The sequence below is a fragment of the Prionailurus bengalensis genome, chromosome B1 (assembly GCF_016509475.1).
Source record: "Prionailurus bengalensis isolate Pbe53 chromosome B1, Fcat_Pben_1.1_paternal_pri, whole genome shotgun sequence".
NCBI lineage: Eukaryota > Metazoa > Chordata > Mammalia > Carnivora > Felidae > Prionailurus > Prionailurus bengalensis.
The window spans coordinates 116694579-116713436 of record NC_057344.1 but is presented as its reverse complement, the minus strand read 5'-3'; positions in this window follow the sequence as shown (position 1 = coordinate 116713436).

Here is an 18858-nt window from a genome sequence, read left to right as displayed (position 1 = left end):
ACATAGTATGAGGTGGAGATCTATATTCATTGAAATTAAAACTTCATTTTCCCTATTTTTAAAGAAAATAAATAAAAATAGAAATTCTAATATATTCTCTATACACGTAGAAATGTCTTTCATACTCAACTTTAGAGATATGTTTTATAGAATGAAATTTAAACTCTTTAATGTAATCCTTACTTAGGATTAGTGTTTGTATGATCTATATTTATCATCAATTTGCTTTTAGCCTATTGAAGTATTTATATTTAAAAGAGTTTTGAGTGACAATATATGGTTGGGTCTTACTTTTGTATTTTGTCTGACAATAGTTGTCTTTTTAATTAGAGTATTTAGACAATTCATAGTTAATGTAATTATCAATCTGGTTGGCTTTACATCTACAATGTTGCTATTTTTTCCCTATTTATCCCATTTTATTCTTTTTCCTTTTCCTACTTTATTTCCTTCTTTTGAAATGAAGTTTCCGTGTGTTTTTAATTCCGATATTAGTTTACTTGCTTTTTTCATGGTTGTTCTTGTTTTAAAATTTTATCTTTATCTTATTATAATTTATCCTTCAATATTATATATCACTTCCACAATAGTATATTTCCATTTTCCCCTTCCATTTTAGGTGCTCTTATTGTCATGAAATTTATTCTATATGTGCCATAAACTATATGTAATACTTTTTTTCAGTAAAGTATAATTTATTATTATTATTATTTTTTTTAATGTTTATTTATTTTTGAGAGAGACAGAGACAGAGTGTGATCAGGGGAAGGGCACAGAGAAAGGGAGACAGAATCCGGAGCAGGCTCCAGGCTCTGAGCAAGCTGTCAGCACAGAACCTGACACGGGGCTCAAACTGCGAGATCATGTCCTGAGCTGAAATCAGATGCTTAACTGACTGAGCCACCCAGGCGCCCCCAGTAAAGTATAATTTAAAACAAAATTTAAAATGAGAAAACATCTTTTATTTACCATTTTCAGCATTATTCTTTCTTTTGTAGAGTTCTAAAGTTCTATCTTAGAATTTACCATTTTCTAAGAGTTTTCTGTATCATCTCTTAAAATATTAAAATATCTCTATTTTATGTGTCTATTTTGTAATGTAATAATATCTCTATTTTGGTATGAAACAATGTCTCATATTTTGTAATGAGAAATCTGTGATAATTTTTCTCTTTTTTGTAGCGTATTATTCAGGGTTCAACAAAGAAACAAAGCCTTTAAGACAGAGAGATAGATAAATAGATGATAGATGAGGGTATTTATTATAGCAATGAGCTCACATGATTATGGAGGCCAAGAAGTGCTACAATTTGTTGTCTGTAAACTAAAGGTCCAAGAAAGCAGGTGGTGTAGTTCCAGTGCAAATCTGAAGGCCTGAGAACCAGGGGAGTCAATGGTTTAAGTTCCAATTTGAGTCCCAGGATCTAAGAACCAAGGTCACCGGTATCTGAAGGCAGGAAAGGATGGTTATTCCAACTCAAGCAAAGGACATATTCTCTTTCTCCATTTTTTTTGTTCAATTCAGACTCTCAATCAATGATATGATATCCACCCACATTGGTGAGGGTGATCTTTACTCAGTCTACCAATTCAAATGCAGATTTCATCTGAAAACACCATTACAGACACACCCAAATACAATATTTTACCAGCTATCTGGGCATCCCTTAGCTTAGTCAAGTTGACACATAAATTAACTATCAAGCATAGGTGAGATGTCTATTTTCTCTAGCATTTTCTTCTTCTTTTTTTTTTTCTTTATTGCTGGCTTACCATAGTTTGATTACAGTATGTCTTAGTGTACTTTTCTTCATGTTTATCCTGCATTGGTTTCATTTAGTGTCTTGATTTTGTGGGATTATAAAATTCATCCATTATGAGATATTTTCAGCATTATTCTTCACATAGTTTTTTGTCCCTCATCCCCTCACATGTATACATTTTGCAACTCCAATTACACATGTATTAGGCCTGTTAACATGTCACATAGGTCACTGAGAATCTTTTTATTTTATTTTCAGTTTTTTCTCTTTGTCATTCAGTTTGATAGTTTTTGTTTCTGTGGGCCAAGGTCACCGACCTTTTCTTCTTCAAAGTTTAACTCTTATTAGTGCCATCCAGTAAATTTTTCATTTCATATGTTTTATTTTTGATCTCTAGAAGTTCCTCTTAATTATTTTCCATATCCCATGTGGCTTATGTCCATATTTTTCTTCAAAGTTTTAAGCACATGGGACATATTTATAATGGCTCTCTTAAGACCTTTTTCAGGTAATTCTATCATCTTTTCTTTCATTATTGAGAATGTTTTTATTTTCAGATTTTTCTCCTGGCATGCTTATTAGCATATTTTATTATTTTTTTATTGAGTTTAGGACATTGTGAATGTTTCATTGGTGAATGTCTGGATTTTGTTCTGATGTATTAGCTTATAAATAAAGTTACCTGCAGATTAGCTAAAACTCTTTGAGGTTTATTTCTAAGATCTTTTTAAAGCAAACTTAGGATAGCCTATTAATAGTTTAATTTATAAATTAATAATCTGAAAAAACATGCACCACAATGAAATAAAACTATTTACTTAATAAATTTTCATTCTGTATTATATTATTTATACTTTTTAGCCAGGGGCCATTTTTAAAAAAAAATATGTCTCTGTGCTTAATATAGTATAGGATAGAAAGTAGATATTAACAAATATATTGAGTGAATGGATATTACTTCAATATAATTGATATAAAGAAAGAGTACTGTTACACATCTGAGAAAATAATACATACCAAGATTAGTGAGGGTCGCTGTGAGTCCTAGAAAAAGGAGTATCAAAGATTAAAACTTTGTCAGCAGCAAAATATAATCCAGAGGAAAGTTTCTCTAATTGTAATTTATTTCTTAAATACATTAAATATTTCTTAAATTTGAAAACCTTAGGTATTAAAGGCAATCAATTACTTATTGAGAATAATGTTACTCAATCTACTAAACAATATTCCGGTAGAAATTTGGCTATTTATGTAAATTTTCTATGGATGGTAAAATAAGAGTCAAGTGAGCACTATAGTTTTACCCTTTTGGAATTTATATTTTATGTATAAAACAATAAATTAGTGTTCTAAATTTGCCTATCCTGATGCAATGGGCCAACTGATAATCAAATTTCTGAATATAGCAAAGTTGAAAATCATACCCTAGGCTTGAGGTAGCCTCACAAAATAGGATGTAATATAATATGATATAATATAATATAATATAATATAATATAATATAATATAATATAATATATGATATGATATAATATAATATAATATAATATAATATAATATAATATAATATAATCAAGTAGTAAATTTTCAAGTTCTAGAGCCAAGGGCATATTTTCTAGTGTTATACATGAAGTTACATAGCAATCATGGATTTTCCATAAAGAGAGAGACTTTTTCCAGTTAGTATTTGAGCCACTTGGAAGCTACTCTGTTTTAATTACAAAAAGCAATAAGAATATCTGTAAAATGTGTCCCATTGTTGCTGCAGAAGTCAGAGACAGGGTTCAAAAATCTAGAGTGAATATGAGAGAGCATTCCAAACTGAGACTGAGTTGCAACTTTTCTTGGAAAATCAGAATGTTTAGTGTGGGGGGATACAACTAATCAAAGGACCTATAGTTTAAAACAGAGATAACTAAAGCCAGATAAATTATTAGGCTCTCTATTTAAAGACTGACACTTGATCACATAAAAACAAAGACACAAAAACAGCTTTGTAATTGGTTTTAACATCATGAAAGAAAGAAATGTCTATTTCAGTCCAGAATGCTATGGGTCACCATAAAGGTCTGTGAAAAGACAGTGGAGAGCTAGAAGGTGACAGAGACATTTTCCTTAGCTATCACTGGCTAATGTTTCAAAGTTTCCCAGTGGGGAAGTTTGAAAATCAGTGCCAAAAACATATTAGCACTGTAGTTTATTAAACACACAGACATCCACACACACATACACATTTATATATTTGTGTTGAAGTTAAATGTTATATACCTTAGCATTAAAAATAACTGTTAAAAATATAGTTCTAAGTCAAAAGACAACTGCAGGTATTGTTAACAGTGTTACCTTAGTAAGAAAAGAACTCAAATGAAAATTTCAAGCAAAAATAAGATACTTTTAGTTGATAGACCTGGGAAGCTATAACATATGGTGTTTAAATAATTTTCTCTTGAACTCCAGACCTATACATCCAGTGTCACTTGGGTATCTGATGGAGATATCAAATTTCCTTTTCCATCAAGCCTGCTTCACCCACCTTCTAACCTCCCTCATATATGGAAACTCCATCTTTCCAGTTGCTTATGTCAAAACTTCAGAGTTGTACTAATTTTTTTCTACATCCTATCTCTAAACGATCAGGAAATCTTGTTCTTCTATTAAAATAAAACTAGTATCATATGACTTACCTCCATTGCTACCACCCTGTCAAAGCCACCATCATCTTCCGTCTGTATTATTGCAATAGCCTTTTAGCTGCTCACCTTTGTTCTATCTTGTTTTCCTAATAGTTTCATAAGCACTTAGAACAATGACACATAATAGGTGTTCAATAAATACTTATGGATGAGTGAATTAATAAATGAAATATCCATATTTGTTGTGCCTTAGGTAACATAGGCACTCATGTTGTTACTAAGATCTTCTCATTCATCACCCAGCTGTGGCAATGGCAGTTAACTCAAAATTTTGGTAAGTTAAAAATTGTAATAAAATATTCATACACGTAACTATAAAGTAATGTCTGTATAGTTTACAGAAAATAATAAAATAAATATTTAGAAAATAAAATATTACTCATTTCTCTGAAGCCTCCTGTTTAGCCTTTCACAACTATATCCCCCTTTTCCCTCAGGCTACTGACCTGAATTTTGTTTATCATTTCCTTACTTGTCTCATGTAACCACAGACATAATGCAACTCTGAAAATATAGAATTTAATTTTGTAATGTTTACTTTGTGTAAATAAAATCATCTTCAATTAATTGTCTGCAATTTGGTTTTTTTTTCACTAGCTCCAGTTTAAATGTCCTATGGTATGCAAATTGATGCATGCATAGACTTTCCAAAGGGTGTACTGTCACTTGTTAAAATTGATCTGCATATAATAGAGTCTTAGGTATTACTTTTCCACCTGTATTTTTGTAATAACCCTTTTTTTTCACATCTGTCCTTACTATTCTTTGTAGTGTCAAAATCTTCACGGATTCAAAACAGGTACAGGTGGAAATACTGGGCTTGAGAAAGTGAATTAAGCTATGTTGAATCCGAAACTCTGAAGGGTCTGAGTTGCACATTTTTGTATATCTCTATATCTACATGCATGTGCATGTGTACACACACAAACACACAGAATCGCAATACCTCGAGACCAGAGATAGACTTTTAATTACTCGTGGAAAATTCTGCATCATCAGTTCCTCCTGGTGCAGTACCTCATGGGGAGGAAACAATGATTGCACGTGTCACCTGAGCACACAGTGGAGTTTGTCCAACAGAAAACAGACCCTGATGTTATAAACCTAGAAGCTTACATAGGGCAGTGGGCACAGTTGACTCTTCTCCCCTTCATAGATAGAGACCTATGCTCTAGAATATAAATGAATTCTCTCTAGGAAGAAAAAGGGATGTTCTTTAGGCTTACAATCCTTGGAATATAAGCAAATGTCTCCAAGGAAGATGTCCCTAATTGTTACTGGTGGTCTCTAATTCTCAAGATTTGTCTACCCTTCAGTCATACTTAATACCGGTGGCTGGTAGGGTTGTTTTGTTCAGAAAGCCCTTTATAGGCAAAATTAAGAAATATTCATACAGCGTTGTTTTCTGTCAATTTAGTGACTGGATCTTTTTTTTTTTAATTGCATGGTTCCCCATTCTTTGCTTTTTATTTTATTTTTTATTTTTATTTCTTAAATTATTATTATTATTATTATTATCATCATTATTATTATTATTTACCTCTGTTTCCATCATACTCATGTTCTGGTGGGAATATTTTGAGGGAAAGGAGCTGAAATAGTGTCACTTAAGTCAAAATCTGCCCCAATTGTACCTAACCCCAAAGCAGGCATTCAACTGAAGCTTGTTCCTTAATTCCTCTTGTCTTCAAAAAGAGTGTATTATGGGTCATCTAAATTAATCTTATTAGAAGTACACATTGAGATGGATTGTTCTTTAAAAATAAATTGAGCTTCATAGAATCCATGGGTTCAATAGTAGGCATTAAATAATGAACCAAAAATTTCAAAAGGCCAGAAAACCACTAGCTGAACCAGCAAATTATTAAAATGGCATCGTGCTCATGGCTCCAATTAGTAGTTTACCTACATCTGTAATCAATTAAGCTAGATCCTCAAATTAAATCCCAATCATATTTGTTTATTTCTCTTTAAGGGGTGGTCTGTAAAGTCCGACTTGCAAGCAGACATTTCCCCCCACTAGGGATTTCAGCAATCATTTAAATTTTTAAAAGTTTGGTTATTTGATAATAATGATTAACATGTCTCCCTTATTGTACTTTCTTTTATCATTCTCTAAGCTCCATTTTAGGTATCTAGAAAATAGCATGCACAAAGTGACTTAAACTTTTTTCTATATGGCTTTTGATATCAGCACCTTTTGTTTTAGTTCCTAAGAGAATGGTCCCAGAGAATGAACTGTAGGGATGCTATCATTGTATCAAATAGATAGATATGCCTGTGATAGTGCCAAGAGATAGGATATACAGACTCATGGGAAAACAAATACTCTGTATAAATATTAAAGATTTTTTATCAGTCGGCTGTACTTTCTTTTCTTGTGAGCCTTCTGGCTGAGCTAATAAGAACTTAAGGAAAAAGAAGGAAAATGTCAGCTATTATTAACATTGTTAGGATATGCCAACACTTAGTAAAAGAGATAATCATATACAACAGTATATATTTTCAAATGTAAATATAATTAGCAAAACTTGTGCAACCTGCATATTTATTATTTATTAACATCAAATCCATAAATATTTTATTCACTTATTCACTTATTGAATAAACATTGAGCACCCATTACTAGCCTGGCACTTTGGTATTTTCTATTTGTTGGATGTTTGCTAGAAATTTTAGGTAAAAATACAACTATGAGAAAAATTTCCCACATCAAGGGAACTACCATTATAGGGAACATATAACAAAAACATGAAAGAACTGGATTATAAGGGAGAATTAGATTTAGATCATGAGAGAGTTACTAACATCTCTTACTAGTGTTATAAAGAGTCTCTGTGTGGAGAATTTTCATCTGGTTAGGGTAATCAGAGAAGACTTGTAACCACACCATCTGACTGTTTACAACAACTTACATGAATGTTCCAGAAGCACTTTAAAAAAAAAAAATCTAATGTTAAATCAACAACCTCCCATTTTAAACTAGTTCCTTCTTCAATATTCTTTGGTGGAATAATCTTATACTCATTTCCTTGAACTGAAAATCTGGGAATTACCATTGGCATTCCCTCTTCCTAGGCCTGCATTCAACCAATAATTGACTTACCTTCTAACATTTCTTGAATCTCTTCTCACCAATCCTACTACTACTGCCTTGTTGCATACAACAATTGTCTCATTGAACTTCTTGCCTCCTATCTTTGACTTTTGATTCATATGACACACAGCAATCAGATTGATCTAGTTAAAATGCAGGAGAAAAATAAATAAAATGCAGGAAGAGTTATGTATTTCTCTTTTTGAAATTGTTCAGTGACTTAACATCTGCAGGATAGTCACATTCCTTCACATTCTGTGTTAAGTTTCTTTATGATCTTGTTTTTGTCTAACTCTCAAGCCTCAACTCTTAACCACCATTGCATAAAAATTTATGCTTAGCAACAGCAAATTGTTAGTAGTATGATTTTGCTCAAAATTCCTTTATTCTTTTCTTATCTCCAATAAGTCTTCCTGTGGCCTCCACCAATCAAGTAAGTGATGTTGTTCTCCTGTCTCCTGAGAGTACTCTGTCCCACTGTATTTCTACATTGCTTTATTATAACGTATAGTAGTTGACTGTCATGTCTTCCTCACCCACCAGATTATAAGATGTTTTAAGTCATAGATGCTTTGGTCAGCTTTGTGCTCCCAGTATCTAGTATATTGTCTGACACAGAGTAAACATTTAATGAAATGGGCCCTGAAGAATGGGAAGGATTTTAATGAAAGCAGCCTTTTCCTTTTCTGTATTGTATTAGCAAGACAGGATGATGTGCCCTGGAATGGATTAGAGGATAAACATTTTTCCTTTGTTCCTATAAAACAAGGGAAGCATTCTCTAAAAATAGCTTTTAACCACTGGAAGGACTCAGTGAAACTCGTAGTCTAGCCAAGATTAGAGAGCCAGGTTGATAGAAATCAATGAATTCTATTACATTATTATGATTTAATAATACTAAAATATCATGTTTATCATGGTATTGTTAATTAATTAATTGATTGCATAGTGGCTAATAAGGTGTTTTGTAGGAGGCCCCTCTATTAGAATCTGTCTAATGTTTTATTCTCATGATTAGACAGTAGTTGTAAGTGTTTTATACACTTTACTAAGGTAAAATGCTAGTCTCATCACATCATATTAAGGGTGTGTGCTATCAACATGATTTATCACTGTTGATGTTGACCTTCATCACCTGGCTGAAGTAGTGTAAGTCAAGTTTCTCCACTGCAAGATTTCTATATTTCCTCCCCCTTGTCATACTATACTCACTAGAAAAAGTCACTATGTATACAACTCATACTTAGGGACTGGAGGCTTACAGTCTCCCTCTTGAGAATGAAGTATCTACATAAATTCTTTTAGAATTTTCCTGTATAAGTGAATTTTTCTTATCCCCCATATACTTATTAGTCCAATTATTTATTTATGTAAATATGAGTTATGAATGTTTATTGTATATTTTGGGTTATTATCCAATACTTCTTTATGTTGCTCAGATTGTTCCAGCTTTGGCCACTGGGATCTCTTTTGTTTGGTTCCTGTGCCTCTGACATAACCCCATCAATGTGAGTTTTTCTTTTTTCTTTTTTAAAGCCTATTCTTACTTCATGGCACCACAAGATGTTATAGGCAGGCTTATCTTGCGTATTTCCTCTCTCAGTCCTAGAATCAGCTATTTAACCAAGGAGCCCTCTTTCTTTTTATTGGAGAATGCAATTAGAAACCAAGATCTGGAGTCTATGCATGCTTTTTATCTCTGCGGTATTTCTTTTAGGCCCTCTAAAAGCCTAAAAGCAAAGAAATATATGTGTATATACTAATTCATCTATATACACATACCTATAAATATTTCTATATGTAATCATCTACATCTATACAATGCTAAACATTACTGTTTTTGTTGATGTCTCCAATTCCAGTACGCTACCCATGTATAATTCAAAGTTCTCCACCTTACTTATATATAAATTCCTACTCCAAGAGTGAGAAACCTGGCTACCATCCATCACCTATTTACTTCATTGTTTGATATCCAGTCCACCTGTATAATAGTATCAGGCTTGTTAACTCATATCTCTTTGGAAAACAACTTAATAAATAGGGAACAGTGCTTATGTGCAGTTCATTTTATCTTAAGTTTTATACATTCCATGCATTCCCAAAATTATTTAGGTACAAATCTCCCAACCCATTCAATGAGTTCTTTTTCCCCCCACATATTTGGAATAGAATTAGTTTCTATTTTCACAGTTGTCACTCCTTCGTGGGATTCCATGACTTCCTAATTTATTTATTTTATATATTTGTATATATTAAGGTTCCACTTTCTGTGTTGAAGTTCTGTTGATTCTGACAAATGTATTATGTCATGTATTCGACATGACAGTACCATACAGAATAGTTTCATCACCACCAATAAACACATTTGAAAAATTACCTTGTTTTTGGTCACAAGAGTCATTTAATATCCATATTATGTACTTAAGGTTCTATAAGCCTAGAGGATACACATATTGGCAAGATTGGAAATGGAAAAAATTCCTAGACACATCCAGAATGCAATTTTTTTCACTGGTCTGAATTCACAAAATAAAAAATGTTCACATCCAAAATTGTATTCCCAACTCTTCATATAAAATTTCCTCATTTTTCCTGGTGAATTTTAAACTCCAGGGACCATTTTTTTTCTGCCACCCTCAAATCCAACATGCCCAGAGGTCAGCAAACCAAAATGGAAACAAAGGTACATCCTGTACAAGTTCAAGTTGTTTCTTAACTTTGTAAAAACACAGCTAGATTGGTGCAATACAAATCTTCTACGGTTATTAACACTTTTTTTCCTAATTTTGGAAAACAATAGACTAAATGTATTTACTGCAAATTTTTCATAAAAAACAAAAAAATGGACATGTCACACTGAGATCCAGTCACTGGTATATGCTTTACATATATTAATAGTCATAATAACTGATTTAATATTTCCAAAAACCATATGATGTGGGTGCCACTTCTATCATCTTATAGATAGGAAAAGTAAGGCACAGAGAGGTTAAGATACTTTCTCAAAGTCACACTGATATTTATTTACTCAAGTAAGCAATGGCATGACTACTAGAAACTCCAGTTATGCTCTTCTCCTTTCCTTGGAAAGAATACCTTGGAAATATTTTCTGGACTAAGAAATGTCTTAACTTTTGTCTCAAGTAGAACTGTGATTATGTGAGAGAATATTTGGGGCAAACATAATGACTCTATTGGAATATTGACAATGACCTTCTTTGTGTGCCAGATGTGGTTATGGTCTGGAGAAGATTGCACAACATCTGTCAGACAAAGATTTTATTTGTGAGAATGGAACCAGAGCATGGATATCTACTAATAACCAGATATCCGGCTTCCCAAAGAATTAGACTTCATTGCACAGGAAAGACAAGCAGCTGGGTTTTGCATTGTGCAATGTGCTTAAACTGCACTCCAAAACAACCACAAAGCATTAGATTGTGACAGCTCTTGAAATTTAACTGTCTCTACTAATAAAAATCAATTTTTAACAACCAGTACAGATTTCTTTTGAAAAAGTTCTAGTATCAAACAAGTGTGAGCTTTGTTGTATGCACTGTGGATCCTCGTACGCTTAATAGTGTATGTATAATCCAACTACCAAGCAAAGGGTATTTCTCAGATTCATTCTACAAAGTGAATGAAAATTGAGTATGAGAAAGAGTCTTAAAGAAAGCAAGAAATTTAAAACAGATGTGGTAAAAATAGTAGAAACATATATAAAAATAGAACCTTCTTGGAGTACCAGGTAATGATGTTTAGAGAAACACAGAAATGAGGAGATACTTACAGTAATAGTCCTAAAACATAACTTTCTTGAATTTGGTCATTCAGAATGGCAACTTGGATTTTATCAAATATGAATTATCTCAACATCCCCCTCATTTTTCTTTAATTTTATTCATTCTTTATCTTTAATCATTTTCTTCTGCCCTCCCATCTCAAAGGAAAAAATGTATAGAATAGTATTATTGCCTAAGAAAGTTCTCCATGTCCCCTCCTACTCAGTTCCCAAACAATATTTCTTGCATTTTTTACCCTCTGAGTCTGCATCAATGGGCCTGCCTCAGGCATCTCCTTCTGTTAGGTAAATTCCTAATTAGAAGTCTAGCACCAGTATAATCTCTTCTGTAAATATTTCCCCTCTCCTAACTTTGAAAAGGAAATTTCCTCCTTCTTGTCCACAAAGCATTTTATTAAAACCATTAGTATTTCACCTAGGAAACTGCTAGAAACACAGATTCTCAGACCCTACCCAAGACCTAACGAATCAGAAACTATGGGGATGAGACCCAACGTGTGTGTGATTCACACACAAGTTTAGGAACCACTACCTGAAAGCTCTGTGGCCTTGATTTGTCTGAGCCTCAGTTTCATTATTTGTAAAATGGAAATATCACAACCTTCTTGTAGTTATGAATATGAGAAATACTATGAGGCAAGCAATAGATGGTAAAACTATTTATTATTATGTGCTGCTGAGGCTTTATATAGTTTCCCCCCAAAAGTAAGAACCCAATGTAATGGGTGAATGATTTTGTAATCTTTTCTAAATATACAAAACATAAAATCATAAAAGAAAAAGAATGATAAATTCAACTTCTGTATGGTAGAAACTCCATAAATAAATCTAATAGACAAAAATATTAGCATTATACTAGTCACATTTTACAAGAATAACTTGTGTGTCCCTTAGAGTAGTCTGTATGTCCCTAGAATAAAGCCTATGTCCCCTAAAAGATCAGTTCTTAGCAGAGTAACTAGTGCATTGGATAATCTACAAATATCTGTTGAATGAGTAGATTAAAAGAGAAATAAACCATAACTATTTGCTGATTCTCAATTTGATTCCATTTATCACAGAGCCTTAAAAAACTATTTAGTGTCTTTTGGAAATTCATGGAAAATCAGCATTGCTTTAGCATTTATATGCTTAAGTGCCAAAACATGCACCTTCATCTTATCTTTTTCTATTCCAACCTCTTCGTGACACCTTGGAATTTCCAAAAGGGGTCCATAGGAGTTTGCTCTAAGTTGACTACCTTTAAGATATTTGACATAAAGCAGTGCTCAAATGGAGGTGTAAGTTGGGACCTGAGATGCTACATAAAACTGCTATTTCTCTTTTTGTTTTAACTTTCCAATGTGAGATATCCTACACAATACTGAGAATATAATTCAATATTATGAAGATTCCACTAGCATGTATGGGAGTTAATATGATATCTCCTTTCCTTTCCTTTCCTTTCCTTTCCTTTCCTTTCCTTTCCTTTCCTTTCCTTTTTTCCTTTCCTTTCCTTTCCTTTCCTTTCCTTTCCTTTCCTTTCCTTTTTCCTTTCCTTTCCTTTCCTTTCCTTTCCTTTCCTTTCCTTTCCTTTCCTTTCCTTTCCTTTCCTTTCCTTTCCTTTCCTCTTTTTTTGGCTAAACTTGTGCTGCTACTTTTCAGCTAAAATGATAATAAACAATTAAAAGCTTTATGTGAAGAACATTTATTATCTGTTTTTTTCTAACAAGGAAGGTTATCCAGGGCCTTTAGTTTTGTTTGAGAGTTTGAATATGGGGTCCTTTCCTTGAGATTTAGGGTCCTCTTTGCAAAAAGCCTTTCCTTGTATTGTCTGTTTTTTCTCTGAGAGACTGATCACCATTATAAAGATATAGACTATATAATACAGCAGTATTGGGAAGGGAATATTAATCTTAATTAGGGAGATTTGGATAAACTTTTTGGAGGAGATGAGTTTTTGGTGTACTACTGAGTATGGACAGTCCTTCAACCATCAGAGATAAAAGGAAAAATGAGATTGAGCAGAGTTAAAGTGTGAAGAAAGCCATGGAGACAGAAAAGAAGGAGAGACGAGAGCTTGCTAAGGGATGGTAAGTGCTATAGTTGTAGGGGGTTAGGCAGGTGTGCTAAGCGATCAGGTTGGGCTGCACCAGATTGAAGACCTTCCTTATAGATTTACAAACATGAACTCTATACGCACAAAGGAGCCACCAATGGACTGATTATGTGGGTCCTGAAAGTGAAGAAAGGAGCTTCTGTTCCTAATATTTTTTTTCTTTTTTTAAAAAATATAATTTATTGTCAAATTGGCTAACATACAGTGTGTAAAGTGTGCTCTTGGTTTTTGAAGTGGATTCCTGTGGTTCATCACTTACATACAATACACAGTGCTCATCCCAACAAGTTTCTTCCTTAATGCCTAATATTTTTTTCAACTTCAATTCAGGCTATATTTCTGTTCTGTGTCTTTGAGATATCTTGGTGCAGCCCTGAATGAGCTTTTTTTATATGAGGTAGTCTGAATGGGTTTCTCTTCCTTGCCAGAATAAACAAGCAAATAAATAAATAAAAATGGTTTGAGTAGTATATTTAGGATGGTTACTTTTATGTGTCAGCTTGATGGGGGCTAAAGGATACCCTTATTTCTGAGTGTGTCTATTGACAGTGTTTTGGGAAGAGATTAGTAGTTGAATCAGTGATTAGGTAAAGACATGTCCTCACCAACGTGGAACAAAAAAATGAGGAAGGGTAAATTCTGTCTCTTCTTAGGCTGGGACATCCAGCTTCTCCTGTCCTGGAGCATCATTAGAGCTCCTAGTACTCAGGCCTTTGGATCAGAATTAATGTGTTTATGTAAATATAAAATATATATATTATACATACACACATACATGTTATTCTATACAAAATATATTATATATATAATTTCTAAAATAAATCTCTCTGAATATGTATCTATATAGATATGTTTATATAGATATAAATGTAGATATAGATCTGTATATGCCCTATTGGTTCTGTGTCTCTGGAGAATGGTGACTAACACAAATATTAGGCAAATGTACATTTGCAAAATGCACATTGTCTTCTATAACAACTCATATTTTTTTCATTCCTTATTGTTAAAAGCAGATTTATAAGCACACTGACTTGGGTCACACTGCCAGTATTCAAATCCCACTTTCCTTGAGTAAGTCACTTAACTTCTGTTAAGTGCCTCAGTTACCTCATTTGTAATATGGGAGAATAATAATACTGCCTAAGGTTGTTTTGAAAATTAAACAAATTGTTATATGTTAAAATATTGGAACAATGCTTGGTACATAGAAACTTAAAAACAAGTCTACCAATAACCTCACATTTGCAGAAAAATGATCCTGGAAAAATGTGTAAAATAAGGGATTTTCTCTTTTCCTTTTAACATGCAATTAACCAGATAACTATTATATTTTGCATGAACCGCATTCTGGAAACACACATTACCACTATGTGAGGGAAGGTGTTTTGGGGATAAGAAGCAAGAAAGTAGAGACGTGAGCATGAGTGTTTTGGAGGGATATTTTTTCCCAATGGAGAAACCACATATGTAATGTTTTGAAATGTGTAGATATTAGATTATATTTTTATTATGTAATTATGCTATCTTGAAATTAGAATACATTACTTTGATTTCTCATCTATCTGTGGAAAAAAAAAACCCTAACAATATCACCTATGAAATATCTTCAAGTGTGCGCAAAGTACATCACTTTGTGAAGACTCTCAGAATGGTTCTAGGTTACATGACATTTGGAAAAGGAGGAAAGGACCCTCAGGACCAAACAACTGACCTTCTGAAAGTACCTCTTGAGCATTTACATTTTAAAACTGTTTGAAGATTTTCTTCTTTTTGGCATAATTTAATTAAAAAACCCCCAGCTCTTATGCACCTTCAATGATCAATGTTTCCTTCTCATTTTATGTATGTGTGTGTGTGTGTATGTATGTATGTATGTATGTATTTACTTATTTTTGAGAGAGAGAGAGAGAGAGAGGGAGAGGGAAAGGGCTCAAGTGAGCAAAGAGCAGAGAGAGAGACAGAATCCCATGAAGGGCAGAGAGAGGGAGGGAGGGAGGGGGAGAGAGAGAGAGAGAGAGAGAGAGAGAGAGAAAGAAAGTGGGGCTCATCCGAAGTGGGGCTTGTGTTCACCAGAACTGGGTCTCCTGTTCATCCAAAGTGGGCCACGAGCTTATCTGATGTGGGACTTGAACTCATGAACCGTTAGGTCATGACCTGAGCAGAAGTCAGATACTTAATGACTGAGCCCCCAGGTGCTCTTCTCATTTTAAAAGAAAAAAAAATAATTGGCTCAAGTGCCTTGCAAAATAAAAATAAATAAATAATTCAGTTGGTGTTTTGACTTAGTTTTTGCTTGGTTCTTTCAGTTTTAATTTTTTAATCCTTTCATAGCTTTGCTTTGCCAAATTACTTTGAAAAGCCATCCCTATCCTTAGCAATACAACCATAGTTTTGGTATTTTTTATTGTAGAGTGATTCTTGACAGCCATAGGTGATAGAGTTCTGAGACTCCTGATCAATTATTAATGTCTGAATTTGATTTTAGTGATCTTTTCATGTGATGGAGACTAATTTTTCAGTCTTTGGTACAGATGTTTTCCTTGGCTGCTAAAGTGCACTAATGGTTTGTTAGTGCTTCTTTTTTATTACTGTATTTTATTATTATTATTTTGTAGTATTCTGTTTATTTTTAATTAATTTGTTATTTAAAAAGTGTTTATTTATTTTAAGAGAGAGAATGAGCAGGGGAGGGGCAGAGAGAGGGAGAGAGAGAGAATCCCAAGCAGGTTCCGTGCTGCCAGTGCAGAGCCAGATCTGGGGCTTGAACCCACAAGCCCGGAGATCATGACCTGAGCCAAAGTCAAGAGTAGGACACTTAACCGCCTGAGCCACCCAGGAACCCCATTATTTCATTTTTGGTTAAAAGCTAGGTCACTCACAGGTGGCTAAGACAAAACTGTGAGGTGATATGCAAAAAGGGAAGCAAAGGTCGAATTCATCTAATATATTCCCATTCGTGATGGATAGAAAACTACATGCTGTAATACTAATATTTACGGATGGTCAAGTAAAATAAGTGTTTAACAAAACCTATAAAACAAGATCCCCATGTTCACGGATGAGTTGCATCAGAATGTTACTGAAACCCACGTTCAGCTGCCCATCGTTCAAAAAGCCAATACTCAAGAGATGAATTTTAATTGGAAAGGAATATGAGCTTTATTCAGGAGGCCTGTCACCTGGGCAGAAGGAGGACTGTTGTCCAAAGTCCAACTCTGATGGTTCTGCCTGGCCCAAGGATTTTCAAAGGGGTTTCAAGCAGTTAATCAGTAAAGAGGACAGTGGTCTGTAACATTTCTTGATTATGTGCAGACTCGATGGTGCCAGCTACAGACGTTATCACAGTGCTCAGAGGTTGTGCAATCCTTGGGCAATAAGGCTCTGGTTCCTTATTGCCCAGAGGTTGTGCAAGGTGGTCTGGTTTCTTTTTTGTGATGTGCAGAAGTGCTCTCTGTTCTTTCTAGGAAAGAATGCATGATCTATAAGTATACAAAGAAATCTTAGTTAATCAATCATGTGGGCTAAGCGTGTTTGCTAAAGGTTAAGGACTACTAGTTTGGCCAGGGGGGAAGAGGTAGCTTCAAGAAGATAATTTAAAATAAAATAAATCTTTCTGCTTATGATTTCTTATGGAGTAAGTAATTTTCGTGATTAATTTTAATTTTTTTTCAATGGCTACATGTATATTGAGTTTGAATGGAATCACAGATGAAAGAGAAATGCTTGAGCTTTTCAAGTAGTTTATGGCCAGTATTAAAATATTTGGAGATGGAATTCCAAAGAGCCAGGGAAGAATCTATTCCCTTTAAGTGTGTTCTCCAATGGGCTCTCTGGTATTACCAATCCTGCCTTACCTTTATACCAATATCAGTGTGTGTGGCATCTGCCACACTGCACATTCTCAATAAATGTAAAATAAAAGAATTAATGACACAATCAATAGAGCCTGAAGCTAGGTGGTCAAAAAGCCTCTTTTTGAACCTTTACATTTAGCTGATTCTGCCTCTAAACTGCAGATCTGAAATAAAGATAATGAATTAATTCTGCACTTTTGATGAGAGAGAGAAACAGAAAAATATTCACCTTTAGCCCAGAAGGCTGACCTATAGCCTGCACAGTTCCAATAAGGATCAAATATGTGCTGGTTACTACTTTCTTAAAGTGTCTCTTAACTGCCCGTACATCTCACTGAGAGTTACTATCAAGCCAAATGAGTAAGCACCAGATAAATCCGTGAAAGTAGTTTTATGAGTAGAAATTTGGAAAAAAACATTTATCATCTAATAGTCCCTGCACGTCCCCTCTCCCTGGAGCACTAAGCATATAAGCACCAGCTTCATACAGCAGATGTGCAGCTCTTTGTCTGCTCATGGCTCCTGTCCCCGTGCTACTTAAATGGAGTTAAAAAGTTGCACCATACAAAGTCTCAAGAATTCTTTCTTGGCTGTTGTACTTGATGGTCTGGACCAATTTGAAAAACCACTTCTCTATGATGTCTTTTTGCCTTTTATTTGATAGCATGACTACAACACATAACTATGTATTTACTAAAAAAAAAATTAAAAGAAAATAAAGCCAAAGAGATATACATAGACATGATGTGCTCTATATGGAGGAAATTTTGAGGTTTTTAAATGTTTAGATGTAAAATTTTATAGTTTGCTTTCTTTGAGAACAGTGTGACATTGTGATTTATAATAAGAAATATATAATTGGTTTCTATCCTCATTTCTAATACAGAGCTACTAAAACCTTGGAACTTTTTTTGTGATTAGAGAAATGAAGGTGCTTTTGTTATGTTAATGTGGTGACTTTGGACCATCCTCCGCGCCCCCCCCCAAAGAAAGGGGGTTACCAAAAGAACCAACCATATGATTAGATTTAATTCCCATCCCCCCTGACCTCCAGGGATGGTAAGGGGCCTGGAGATTCAGTTCAATCACCAATGGCCAATGATTTCTTCAATCATACCTATTACATAAAGTGTCCATAAAAACCCAAAAAAATGGGGTTCAGGGAGCTCCCAGGTTGAGGAACCAAATGTTTCCTTGTGCCACCATGCTAGTCCCAAACTCAAGGACAGAAGCTTCTTCATTTGGGATCTTGCCCTATGTGTCTTTTTATCTGGCTGTTGATTCATATCCTTTAATATCCTGTGTCATAAATCAGTAACCGACTGAGTACACAGGTTTTCTGAGTTCTGCAAGTAGTTCTAGGAAATTAATAGAACCCCAAAAGGGTGTTATGGGACCCTCTGATTTATAGCCAGTCAGTCAGAAGCACAGGTGATAATTTAGGCTTGTGATTGACATCTGAAGCAGAAGGTAGTCTTCTGGGACTGAGCCCTTTACCTGTGGAATCTGCTGCTCTTCTATCAAGGGTAGATAATGTCAGAATTG